The sequence below is a fragment of the Bos javanicus genome, chromosome 24 (assembly GCF_032452875.1).
Source record: "Bos javanicus breed banteng chromosome 24, ARS-OSU_banteng_1.0, whole genome shotgun sequence".
Lineage (NCBI taxonomy): Eukaryota > Metazoa > Chordata > Mammalia > Artiodactyla > Bovidae > Bos > Bos javanicus.
This window is the reverse complement of record NC_083891.1, coordinates 41,087,956-41,100,960: the sequence shown is the minus strand read 5'-3', so window position 1 is coordinate 41,100,960 and position 13,005 is coordinate 41,087,956.

Below are 13,005 nucleotides of genomic sequence, written 5' to 3'. Positions count from 1 at the left end.
TCTAGAGATATTTCAGTTTCGCAAAGCAAGACACATCTGCAGAGGTAATCTCAAGATTTTTACTTTGGTCTATCCTGATTTGTAGCACTTCCTGTCCCAATAGGCAACATTTTGTGGTGTGGGTTGTGTAGCCAAAGACCCTCTTGCCTGTAATATAGTATCTTCCTCACGAAGCAACTCTGTAATATGTCCTCCACTGGGATAGTTAATGGGTTAAGTGGCAGGGAGTTGGGTAGCCCGCCCAGAGGGCCTAGATAAAATCCTTAGTGTTGCTTTGCACTATCTGTTATTACATAATGTTCCAGCCCGTAGAACCAGATACATAGTACAATTCAGTAGCTGTTTGTAAAAGAATGAAGGACATTTCCTATTGATATAATTAGCGGGCTCTGTAGGCTGTCCTAAATGCAGATTGTGAAATAAAGGGGATACCCTGCCCACCTGCTTTTCCCCTGGAAATTCCTCCCTATAATTTTATAAGATCCCCCTTCCTTCACTACCAGTTTAGCGCCATCATCACCACCTAAGACCTAACTTTGACAAAGGACCAGAACTGGAAGGGCATAGAAAGTGGGTCACCAATCCCCAAAAGACAGGCAAAGAAGAGAAGCCGAAGAACCTGGGGAAGGCGGGGACAGGAGGACTCGAGATAGTGGGTCCTGGAAACGCAGGGAGGACTGTGGTTTACAAAGGTAGGACTGATCACGAGAGTCAAATCCTGCAGACCAGCCGTGTCACATTAGTACAGTCATGCCGCAACTTCTGTGGCATTGAGGTACCGTGAGAATGATTGTGCAGATTCAAACAGTTTGAAATGATCTTCATAATGAATGGGAAAATTAGGATTGTTCCACGACCTTCACACATTTTTTCTTGGGATATGAAAAACATCATCAGTTATCAGTATAAAGAAATGAAAGAAATAATAAAACTAGTGTTATTTAGGACAGTGTCATTGAACACATCAGAAATGTTGATAAAGTGCTTTGTGTCTTTGTAGAAACCTTATCAAGAATAGCTTGAACAGTGCTCATCTTCTTGTCATGAGACTCAGGATAAGCCGTGGACATCTTTCCATGGTGTGGTGAATTGTTGCAATCCTTCCAAAGCTTGGATCAGCTTCCAGTATTTTGTTCTTTGCATGCTCAATGTTATGAATTATCTCCAACAGTTCATTAAATGTTACATTTTTTTGCTGGCGTTACTTCCTCTGGGATGGCTTCATCTTTTTCATCACAACCATTTTCCTCTGTTGTGTCAATAAACCAGTCTTCCCTGAGCTCCTCTGTCAGCGTGTCTGAAACTTCTCGAAAGGCGGCAGGGTCACTCATCCCAGAGTCAGCTGTTTCTTTTTAGATTTATTTTATTAAAGTAAAGTTGATTTACAATGTTGTGGTAACTTCTGCTGCACAGCAAGATGACTCAGTTACACATGTATTACATTCCTTTTCATATTCTTTTCCATAATGGTTTATCACAAGATATTGGGGTTCCCTGTGCTGTGCAGTAGGCCCTTGGTGTTTATCCATGCGATATGTAACAGTTCACATCTGCTAATCCCAGACTCCCAGTCTATCCCTTACCTCAGCCCCTTCAGCCATTTCTTCTCTACCTCCACTCACACAGATTCAGTTTCACTTCCCATATGATCACTTTTTATTTCTTTGATATGCACCTTCCTTTTTGGTGACGGGTTTCCTCTTTCAACTACCTGTTTTTGTGAAATGTCATGTGGGTTTAGCGTGGGAGACAAGGAGGCGATACAATGACACACTCTGCTGTCAAAGGAAGGTTGTCATCATTGTTATTCGGCCTCTAAGTCGTGTCCAACTTGATGACCCCGTGGACTGCAGCACGCCAGGCTTCCCTGGCCTTCACCATCTCCTGGAGTTTGCTCAAACTCAGGTCCATTGAGTCAGTGTGGGGCACTGAGTAACCCCACAGCGACCAGTCACCAACAGACTCTGAAAGAAGTGACATCGTAAAGGAGGCTCTGACTCCAGTTTTTGATGTTTGACTACTGACATCTTTTAAGCCTCACCCCTGCCTCCTGCCCTCGTGCTCCATGTCCGGGCAAGTGATAAGAAAGTCTGGGCCCTCCCTCTTGTGGAGCTGGTGGGAGATTCAAACCATGCAAGCCCCTGCCATGTGCAGGAAATGTCACCCTAGCCACTGTCCCTGACCCCTACCCCAGCACAGCAAACCCTGAACCCATCTCCTTCCCCCTGCTCTCAAGTCATTTTCAAACTATATAGCTTAGAAGACCCACCCTGTACTCCCTGGAATGCTCTGATTATGTCAACGTCAAGCATGCCTTCTTGGTGTGTGCATGGCGTCACTGATCTTGACATCCAAACCACGCTCTGGGGCAATCCATCCCTGTTCCTCAGAGTGGCCACAGCAGACATGATGGTCACTGGTTACTGCGCATACCTGGTGCTTATGTAGCACCCTGAAGAGCCAGCTGTGAAGTTTGTGCATTTTGCAATCACTCGTAGTTAATATACCATGGTCATAGAAACTTGAACTGTTGATGTTGGAGTTATTTAATAATAACTGGAGCTATTTAATAACTGGAGCTATTTAACTAAATTGAGGTAACCAAAGTTCCTGCTTATCAGAACCACACTGAAGGGGCTGTTTTGAAAAGCTTTCATCACAGTGAGGGTGGGAATCAGATTGCGTTGTTCTTCTCCATTAACTGAACATGGATTTTTGTCCATGGACTCACGTTGTTTTGTGAATCCATCTGTTCCGGGTAGAGTTTATCCAAGCGTCAGGATCTGGGGGGAATGTTGGTTTGTCTGAGTCACTCACTCAGATTCTATTCTCCTTGTCAGTTCAGTTCAGTTCAGTTACTCAGTTGTGTCCGACTCTTTGCCACCCCAGGGACTGCAGTATGCCAGGCCTCCCTGTCTATCACCAACTCCTGGAGTTTACTCAAATTCATGTCCATTGAGTTGGTGATGCCATCCAACCATCTCATCCTCTGTCATCCCCTTCTCCTCCCATTTTCAGTCTTTCCCAGCATCAGGGTCTTTTCAAATGAGTCAGCTCTTTGCTTCAGGAGGCCAAAGTATTGGAGTTTCAGCTTCAACATCAGTCCTTCCAATGAATATTCAGGACTGATTTCCTTTAGGATGGACTGGTTGGGTCTTCTTGCAGTCCAAGGGACTCTCAAGAGTCTTCTCCAGCACCACAATGACATATGACCAATCTCTGGCCAAAGAGACATGCAGGGAAATCTTCAGGAAAATAGAGCATCTGGTTAAAATGTGCTTTAAGAAAAGACTCAAGGAAGAGATCAGCCTGCAGATGAAGGGCCTTGAGGCTTAAGCTTCATGACTTACAATAAGTCTGTAGCTGCAGAAATACCAGAGCTGCAATTTTATAATTTATGGTGTTACTTGCTCAGTCATGTCTGACTCTTTGCAACCCCATGGACTGTAACCTGCCAAGATCCTCTATCCATGGGATTCTCCAGGCAAGAATACTGGAGTGGGTTGCCATTTCCTCCTTCAGGGGATCTTCCTGAGCCAGAGATCAAACCCACAGCTCCTGCAACTTCTGCATTGGCAGGCAGATTCTTTACTGTCTGAGACACCAGGGAAGCCCACAATTTTATAACCAACCTCGAAGTAAGCTTTTCCTCTTCTTTACTCAATTACGATGACTCAATAATTTAAATATGAATGTATAAAATATGTATACACTAAAAAGAATCTGTTTCATATTTGGGAATTCTGTAAAAGATTTTGACAAGAAAGAGTGTGAAATTTATTGTGGGAATAACTGATAGACCAAAATCCTGGAAGCAATGGGAGGGTGTGGTCCCAGGGATGCAGGGCTCAACTCAACTCTCTTTGGCTGGAATGAGGTCACATGCCCATTCTAATGCCAGTCCTGATGCCAAAAATAGGTCCACCAGTGAGGCACACGGTCAGTCTCCATGAATCTCTAGGGGAGCGCTGGACACCCAGATGAAATTGGGGCTTTGCCAGCAAAGAAGAAGGGAAGAATGGATGTTGGGTTACTCCCCAACCGATAAGTTTCAGCCTCAGACTCAAAGCACATGGTCAGCCTCCTTCCACACCTGTGTCCTGTCTGTCTGAGACCCACCCTGGCCAGCCCATCCTCTGAAAAGGCCCAGCCTGCATGACTGCCCGCCTTCCTTCTGTTTCAGGCTTCCCCTCTTGCCGTCCCAGGCTCCTGGCTGGGACCCCTAACTCTGACCCCACAGTGAGATGGAAAAGAACAGCCTGAGTGGACAGTAAGGCCCCGACAAGATGCGGAGATGGAAGTGCTAACTCAGCATGTGTTCTGGGACCAGTGAGCAGGTTGGGAATTTTGGAAGAAGAGACACACTACAGAGCAGATAGATCGACCCACTTATTCAGAACACTTAGGTCGAACACCTGCCGTGGGCCTGCTGGTGTGTGAGATCTGGGGGCCATGATCCTGGACAAGACGGCCACACCAGTCGCTGGGCAGACGTTCCCAGAGCCCTCTCCAACCCTCCCTGCTATGCCTGGGAGGTGACCTGTCGGGGCCATGTGTCAGCCCCTCCTCCCCCACCCCTTACCCCCTGCTCCCTTCCTGGTGGGTTGGGGCCATTTGAGGCAACAGGAGGTGATCAGAGGAAGGAAGTCAGAGTGCATTTTTATCCTTAAGTTCTGCCCCTGTTGGGTTTCTGCAGGTCACCTCAAGCCCTCTTAATGACACGCTGTCTGCATATTTGATTATGTTGTATCAGTATGTCCATTTTTTCCACATGTCAATATTTTCAGGTGAAATTTTGGATGTTATCTTTCACTGGACTTGAATATTCTCACTTTTGTGAAATGGCTCAAGAAAACAATATTTATTTCCATTTTATTATTTAATAACATATCACTGCAAATTACGATGCCTAAGCAAGTGTCCCTCGGAATGCATATCTGTGGGGGTGATGGTGTCATATTCCTTCCTGACAAAAAAATGGGAAATCTAGACATCTGGGAAGTAACTGACACAGTGCAGTCTACATCAAAATCTAACACTCTGAATTATGAAAAGAAATGTGTTCACACACATGATGCTTTTAAAGAAACTCCTGTATAGAGTTTCAAAGGAACCCTCTTTGGGTCAAATGATTTAAATGTAAGTCTTTTTTCTTCAAAGGAGATAAATATAGATGATAGAAGAAGGGGGCAACAGAGGATGAGATGGTTGGACAGCATCACGACTCGATGGACATGAGTTTGAGCAAACTCTGGGAGATGGTAATGGACAGAGAAGCCTGGCGTGCAGCAGCCCATGGGGTTACAAAGAGTCAGACATGACTGAACGACAAAGTTGGTTGATAGTGCAGTTCAGCTCCACCCAGGGAGTTTGCGGAATCAGAATTCCTTCCGTCATTTAATTAGAAGCTCCATAATACTTTGTTTTTCACTAATTACTGGCTTTCTTTTTAAAAGAATGAAATGTGTATGACTCACCAACCTTCTTTCTTCTTTGCAGAATGCCCTGCCTCCTTGTTACAGGACTGAGCCACAGGAGGCCTTGGTATGTTGGCCCTAGCTTGTTCATTTCTTCACAGCAGCTGAGATGTGTTAGCTCAGAAACCTGCTGGAACCAAACTCAAATGTTTATACATCCAGTTGTTTTAAACATAGCCCCAGTAAGCAGATTTTTAGCCATTTAGAACATACTTGCTTTGCATACCCTGAGAAACTGTGCTTAACATCTCACTAGAGATAAGATAAAGCTTCCAGCAGCTATATAAAGACCGCAGGCTGCTGTACCCTTTGGAGTTCTCTGCCTGGAGATGTCACCTACCATGTAAACCCTGTCTCCCTGGTGGAGTTTCCTTGCCCTCCTCGTCTTCCGAGTTGTGGTCTCCTGCACAGGAGCCTCAGGGTGGTCCCAACCCCAGGGACTCCCCGGTGCAGACCTGTCCAAGCAGAGTCTGTGTGGGCTGCTGCCACCTGGTGGTCATGTCTATTTACTTGCTCAACCCTGAAATCTCTTGAACCTTCTTACACTCCTCTGTCCAAAATCTATCCTCTATTTTTCCTTGAGAAAGTAAGAATTCGAACCAGGACAGCACATTCAAGGCCCCCAAATTCAGAAACTGAGACCCACAGGGTGACTTCCGAGTCTGTGCAGGTGGCCTTGGTGATGCAGGGGTGCCCAGGACAGCATTCTGGGCTTGGTGTCTCAGATGGGAGCCCAAAGGCAGATTTCAGCTGGAAGAAGATGTTTCCAAAAGGTGAGGCTTAGCTCAAAATCAGAACCCAGAGAGGAGCTTGGAAGTTGTTGCTGTTTAAATTCACAGGTGAGGCAGCAGTCACATTCCTGGTCCTCTCATTCTGGAAAGCCCTGCTCTGTGGGGCCCACAGGCTCTTCTCCATGTTTTTGGCTCAGCTGCTTCATTCTCTGTGTCAACAGGCAGGTGTTTTTCTCTGATGTGAGGTGCACATGTCACAGGTGGTCTCAGCAGCTTGATTCTGGGTGGTACTCTCAGCTCCTGTGCCTAAAACCAGCTTATCTGGAGTCTCCAAAAGAGGGCACCTGACCCACCCAGCTGGGTCCAATGTCCAGTTGGTGTAACAAGAGCTGCAGCTGGTGGTGAGGAGGGTCATGTGTGCAGGGTGGGCCCTGTGGACCCTCCCCCTGATCCAGTGGAAATGCCCATGAGGAGGGACCCCCAGACCCAGGGGGAAGGCAGGCAGCCTGGGAAGTGAGCAACCCACAGAGATTCAGGTGTAAGGACCAGACAAGGCCAGCAGAGCATGGCCTTCTGGGCTGGACCACACTTCACATCCCCCCTCCTCTTGGCTGGCAAATGGACATGGAAAGGACATGGCTCCAGAAGCCTACCCCCAAAGCTGGACACCACTAGACATAAAAGAAGTTGGTGATGACTTTAACCATCACCAGGGAGCAGGACTGAGCTCCTCACACAATTACACACATGTACACAATGTGCACAATGCAACACACATGTAAACACAACCATACACATGTACACAGAGGCAACACATGTGCACAACCACACATGTACACAAATCACACACATGCATGACATCACACATGCACACACAGTCACACAGTACAGAAACCACATATCATTATGCATATTTACACATGCACGGAAAACACATGTACACATAACCACACAGGTACACAGGTTACACCAAAGCACACACACGCACATACACACACAGCCACAGATGCACACACATGTACACATAACCAGACAGGTACACAGGTTACACCAAAGCACACACATGCACACACACACACAGCCACAGATGCACACACATGTACACATAACCACATAGGTACACAGGTTACACCAAAGCACACACATGCACACACACACATACACAGCCACAGATGCACACACATGTACACATAACCACACAGGTACACAGGTTACACCAAAGCACACACATGCACACACACACAGCCACAGATGCACACACATGTACACATAACCACACAGGTACACAGGTTACACCAAAGCACACACACGCACACACACACATAGCCACAGATGCACACACATGTACACACAATCACATGTGTACACACATACACATATGGATGTATGCACAAGCACACACACATGCACACATGAATGCATACACACATGCACACACAGAGCCTCTCAGCTGTCATTTTTGTGATTCTTCTTCCCTTTTAAAATACAGTACTGTTATTTTTACTTTTATTTTAAGCACAGATAAAATGCACACACATGGGTGCAGAATGGAATCACCAGTGTGCTTTTTCTGCGCCTCTAAGAGTGGATGCAGATCCCACATGTAAATAAGGACAGTCCCAGGTCCTTGGAAAAGTTTCCTAAGCAAGTGTGCGTGCCTGCCTGTGTGCTAAGTTGCTTCAGTTGTGTCTGACTCTGCAACCTCACGGACCGTGGCCCGCCAGGCTCCTCTGTCTGTGGGATTCTCCAGGCAAGAATACTGGAGAGGGTTGCCATGCCCTCCTCCAGAGGATCTTCCCAATCCAGGGATCAAACCCCTGTCTTCTGTGTCTCCTGCATTGGCAGGTGGGTTCTTCACCACTAGCGCCCCCTGGGAAGCCCAAGGGTATGTGCTTCTTTTCAGAAAAGGAAATGACGAGTTATTAAAGACAATGTAAAGATATTAACTATTGTACTGACTTTCAGATGACAGAACTGACCAGCTTTGGTAAACAAGGCGAATTTAGTTTTAGGATGTGGGCCAGTCACAGGGAAACTCAGAAAGGCCATGTGGACCTTGGGGAGGTCTCCAAGTCTGTCAGGCCCCTCCCACCTCACCTAGGCCCCACTCTGGGTGTTGATTTCAGGGCTTATCTCTTATCTGGCTCTGTTCCCAGTCCCCAGGGCAGGAAGGGGCTGTTATCTGCTGCTCCCAGAAAGAAAGAGTATAAACTTACATCTCTTTGTTCTGTTGCCAAATTCACAGGGATGCCCTTGACTTTCTTGGCTCCTTGGGGCTCCATCTTTAGACCACAAAGAGGCACAGAGGACACAGCATCACCAAGGAGCCCGGCGGCCGTAACTAGATTCACAGATGGGGAGGCTGATTCTCGGAAAGTGCGGACAGGTGGTTGAGATGCTGGGGGCGGTGAGCTGGGGAGACAAAATTACAGCCCTCCGCTTCTGCAAACAGGCAACACAGAGGGGGAAAAACCTATAATCACACCATTAAAGATAATAGTTGGAGCATTTGAATGCCATTTTTTTTTTCACTGAGAAAGGGCACTTTCTATTCAGACTTTAAGAAATAGGGATAGGATAATGAAGGTATTTTAAAGTTTTTTCTTTTAAACATTTTTGTGTATTTTCTAAATTCTCAAGAGTTCACTTTTATAATCTAAAAAAATAACCTATATTTAAAAATAAGAGAGGTATTTCAAAAGACAGCCAAGTTTTCTGAACACTTGTAACTTGTGTTACCAGTTACATGAATCATGCAAAGAACATATGACTCATGAACTGCCATCATGAAATAACTTTATCTGTCATTGTTCTTTTAAATTTCTCCAGTGGAACTAGCTTTTCTCTGTGCCTGGGTAAAAGCTGGGGCAGCCGAGCAGTGTTCTGACTTTTGGAAGTCACTTTAGTCATGCAAGTTGTCTCAATACAGAAATGAGTATTTCCAGTGGCCTGTAATTTTCTAAATCAAACTTGATATAATTAAGGTGTCTCTTCTCTAGCAGGTGGGAAGCATGCTGCTGGGGAAAGGGTGACAGTTTCTCACCACCAACCCTACAGGTCAGCATCTTTGTCTGGAACCTCAAGTTGGCCTGTGTTCCTTCTCATCTTAGGGTCTCGGCCCAAACCCGCAATTTTATACTGTATTATACAGAACCCACCTGCCAATGCAGGAGACTCAAGAGACATGGGTTCCATCCCTGGGTTGGGAAGATCCCCTGGAAATTGTGGAGTGGAAAATGTCAACCTGCTCCAGTGTTCTTACTTGGAAAATCCCATGGACAGATGAGCCTGGTCGGCTACAATCCATAGGGTTGCAAAGAGTCGGACACAACTGAACATACACACACACACGCACACTCACACACACTTCAAACTGACCCCCTTTTTTTCTTTTCTTTCTTCTCTCTCTTTCTTTCCTTCCTTCCTTCCTTTCTTTCCTTCCTTCTGGCTTGCAGTATCTTAGTTCTCTGACCAGGGATCAAACCCGTGCCCTTGGCAGTGAAAGTGTGGAGTCCTGGCCACTGGACCATTAGGGAATTCCCCCTTTTATTTCTTTAATTTTAAAAAGTAGATATAGATGCACCCTTACAAGCTGCTTTTAGTCTAGAAAAATGTTAAATGCAAACTGGCTTGGTTGTTAGTTGGTCCATCCATCCTTGAACATTGGACAGCTGAGGGCTGCATCCTGCGGTGCTTCAAACTGAAGTGAGCATGCCTGTAATGTCTGCACTCTGGGGTTTAAAAAGGAGTACACCGAAACTGCTTATTCTACACTCAGCTGTTCAGAATCAGAAGGCAGGAAAGGACTGCTGATGGCCTTATGAATAATGTATCCCTTTGTGTCCGGCAAGTAAGCAAATGAGAAGGTACACAAAGAATTTAAAACTTTGGAAGACTGTACCTCAATCGAGATTACGTATAGTTTTCTTCTTTGTCTCAAATATTCTTCTACATGTACGTACTGATGTTCATGTTTTAAAGAAAATAAAAACAGCTTTCTCTTTTCCTTCCTTGAAAGGAAGCATTTGAACTTGAAGGTTAAACTGGACAGCGCTGTGTGTGAACACCGCACGTGTTTGCTGGGGTCAGAGGTGTGGCCTGTCTGCTCTCCATGTGAGGGCGGCCCCCAGTGACCAGCAGGGCGTCTGCAGGAAGGCTGGGTGCAGGACCTTCTGTCACCCAGACCACATGTGCTTCTCCTATCGCTGCTTTAACTTCATTTCCCAAGGCGGAGGTCACTGCTTTCCATGGGGACTGGTCATTTCATCTGGAATAATGGCTTGTTAATGTGGAACTGGGGTTTTCTGCCACAAAAGTTAATTTTTTGTATGCTTTCAAAACCGCACTCTCCCTACCTATTAGGAGGCTGGGCACAAATGCTCTTTGTAACACATCTTGAACGTGGGTGTGCAGAGAATCCTGACCACTCGATGCTGGTGCTGATGTGCAGAGAAGCAGCAGATCCCAACGACTGCCGAGCGTGCTCTGAATCTGTGAGTTACACAAAATCGAGTGTGAATGGTTGCTGTGCCAGGTGGAACATGTTGACAGAAGAGAGGAATATTCAAGAGATCTTTTTAGATGTTTTCAATTTGCTTAGCGTTAAATGTGGTCTCTGAATAAATTTAAATTGTGCTTATCCCAGCACGTCAGAATTCTCACCGAAAATGGTAAATAACATTTAGTAGAAAATTGCTTTGCTTTGTGGGATTGCCTGTCCTACCCTAAATGAGGTGTAAATACTTTTCTAATTTAGGAAAAACAGTGAGAAGATTTTCCTGCTCAAGAAAGGCAATTTCACCTCCACTTGAAGGAACTGGAGTGCCTTACAGAGAACATCTCCACAAGAGAGCACGGAGTTCAGAGAATTTCTGGAATGTCGTATCCAGGCTACAAGGAGAGACTGGATTGGGCTGGACCTGTAACTGTAAGGAAGAGGACGTGACTAAAAAGATGATGTCATTTGCAGCTGCTTCCACTGTCTAGGGAGATGTCCTGGGGTCAGCTCTTCCCTTGCAGGGACAGAGGGAGGGCTGTGGCTGCCTGCACTGCTTTGGATCCCTGACAACTTCCCCTGGGTTCCCGGAGCGTGCACTGCGGCCTTAGCCAATTTCCCCTGAGATGGTGAGAGCAGGTGGAACCACAGGCATGTATATCCCTGAAGCTCACAGCTCCGCAAAGAGCCAATGAGTGGAGCCCAGCGGTTCTCTGAAGCACACAACTTCAATAAGCCACATCCTTGAGGGGAAGATAAATTAAGGATTCACAGATACACAGTACTCTGTATAACATAGATAAGCATATACACAACGGAATATTACTCATCCATAAAAAGGAACGCATTTGAGTCAGTTCTGATGAGGTGGATGAACCTAGAACCTATTATACAGAGCGAAGTGAGTCAGAAAGAGAAAGATAAATATCGTATTCTAACGCATATATATAGAATCTAGAAAAATGGTACTGAAGAATTTACTTGCAGGATAGCAGTGGAGAAACAGACATAGAGAATAAACTTACGAACATGGGGAGAGGTGAGAAGAGGGTGAAATGTATGGAAAGAGTAACATGGAAGCTTACATTACCATATGTGAAATAGACAGCCAATATAAATTTGCTGTGTGGCTCAGGAAACTCAAACAGGGGCTCTGTATCAACCTAGAGGGGTGGGATGGGGTGGGAGATGGGAGGGAGATTCAAAAGGGAGGGGATATATGTATATATATCACTGATTCTTATTGGGGTTTGACAGAAAACAACAAAATTCTGTAAAGCAATAACCCTGCAATTAAAAATAAATAAATTAAAAAAATTGTAAACATAAAAAAAACCAACATAAATAAGGAAATATAGCGTAGGGAACTATAATCAATACCTTGTAAGAACCTATAATAGAAAACAATCCAAGAATAAGAATATGTATACCTGGATTACTGCTGTACACCTGAAACTAACAACATTGTAAATCAGCTATACCTCAGTTAGGGAAAAGAAGTCCAGTTCGTCCTCCCCCTTGTTCACCTGAGGGACAGGTGACCACTGAACTTCTCTCCAGACGGGCCCCCTGGTGGGATTAACCAGGCCTGGCCGAGCCCTGCCTGTGATTACTGTTTACCTGGACTTCTGTGGTTCCCCTCGTGACAGCCCATCTACATAATGAGAGGGGCCCCTCGCCAGGTCCAGTTTAGATTCTGACTCATGATGTTTCACTGAGTCAAACTCCCACTGTGTCTGCTCCCGGCTGACCTCACCTTCGTGATCACAAGAATGCAAGTCATTCCTGGTCTTTCCAGGCTCCCCTCTGGCCTTGCTCCCCCTTCTGCCACTTCCTTCCCTGCCCAAACTGGCAACTATCCAGGCTTTCTGCTTCTGCTCCTCAGTCCTGGGACTTTTCCTCTTTCCAGAGTAGCTTTCCCTCCCATCCATACTGCCCAGTACCTTCTACTCCATAGGGCTCGTGTACCTTTCTAATGTTTTTAATTCCCTACCAAAAAGCAATTGCTCTTTTATCTTGTTGGTTCATCCTGTTTCACTTCTTTTGTTCGTAAGTTTATTCTCTATGTCTGTTTCTCCACTGCTATCCTGCAAGTAAATTCTTCAGTACCATTTTTCTAGATTCTATATATATGCGTTAGAATACGATATTTATCTTTCTCTTTCTGACTCACTTCGCTCTGTATAATAGGTTCTAGGTTCATCCACCTCATCAGAACTGACTCAAATGCGTTCCTTTTTATGGATGAGTAATATTCCGTTGTGTATATGCTTATCTATGTTATACAGAGTACTGTGTATCT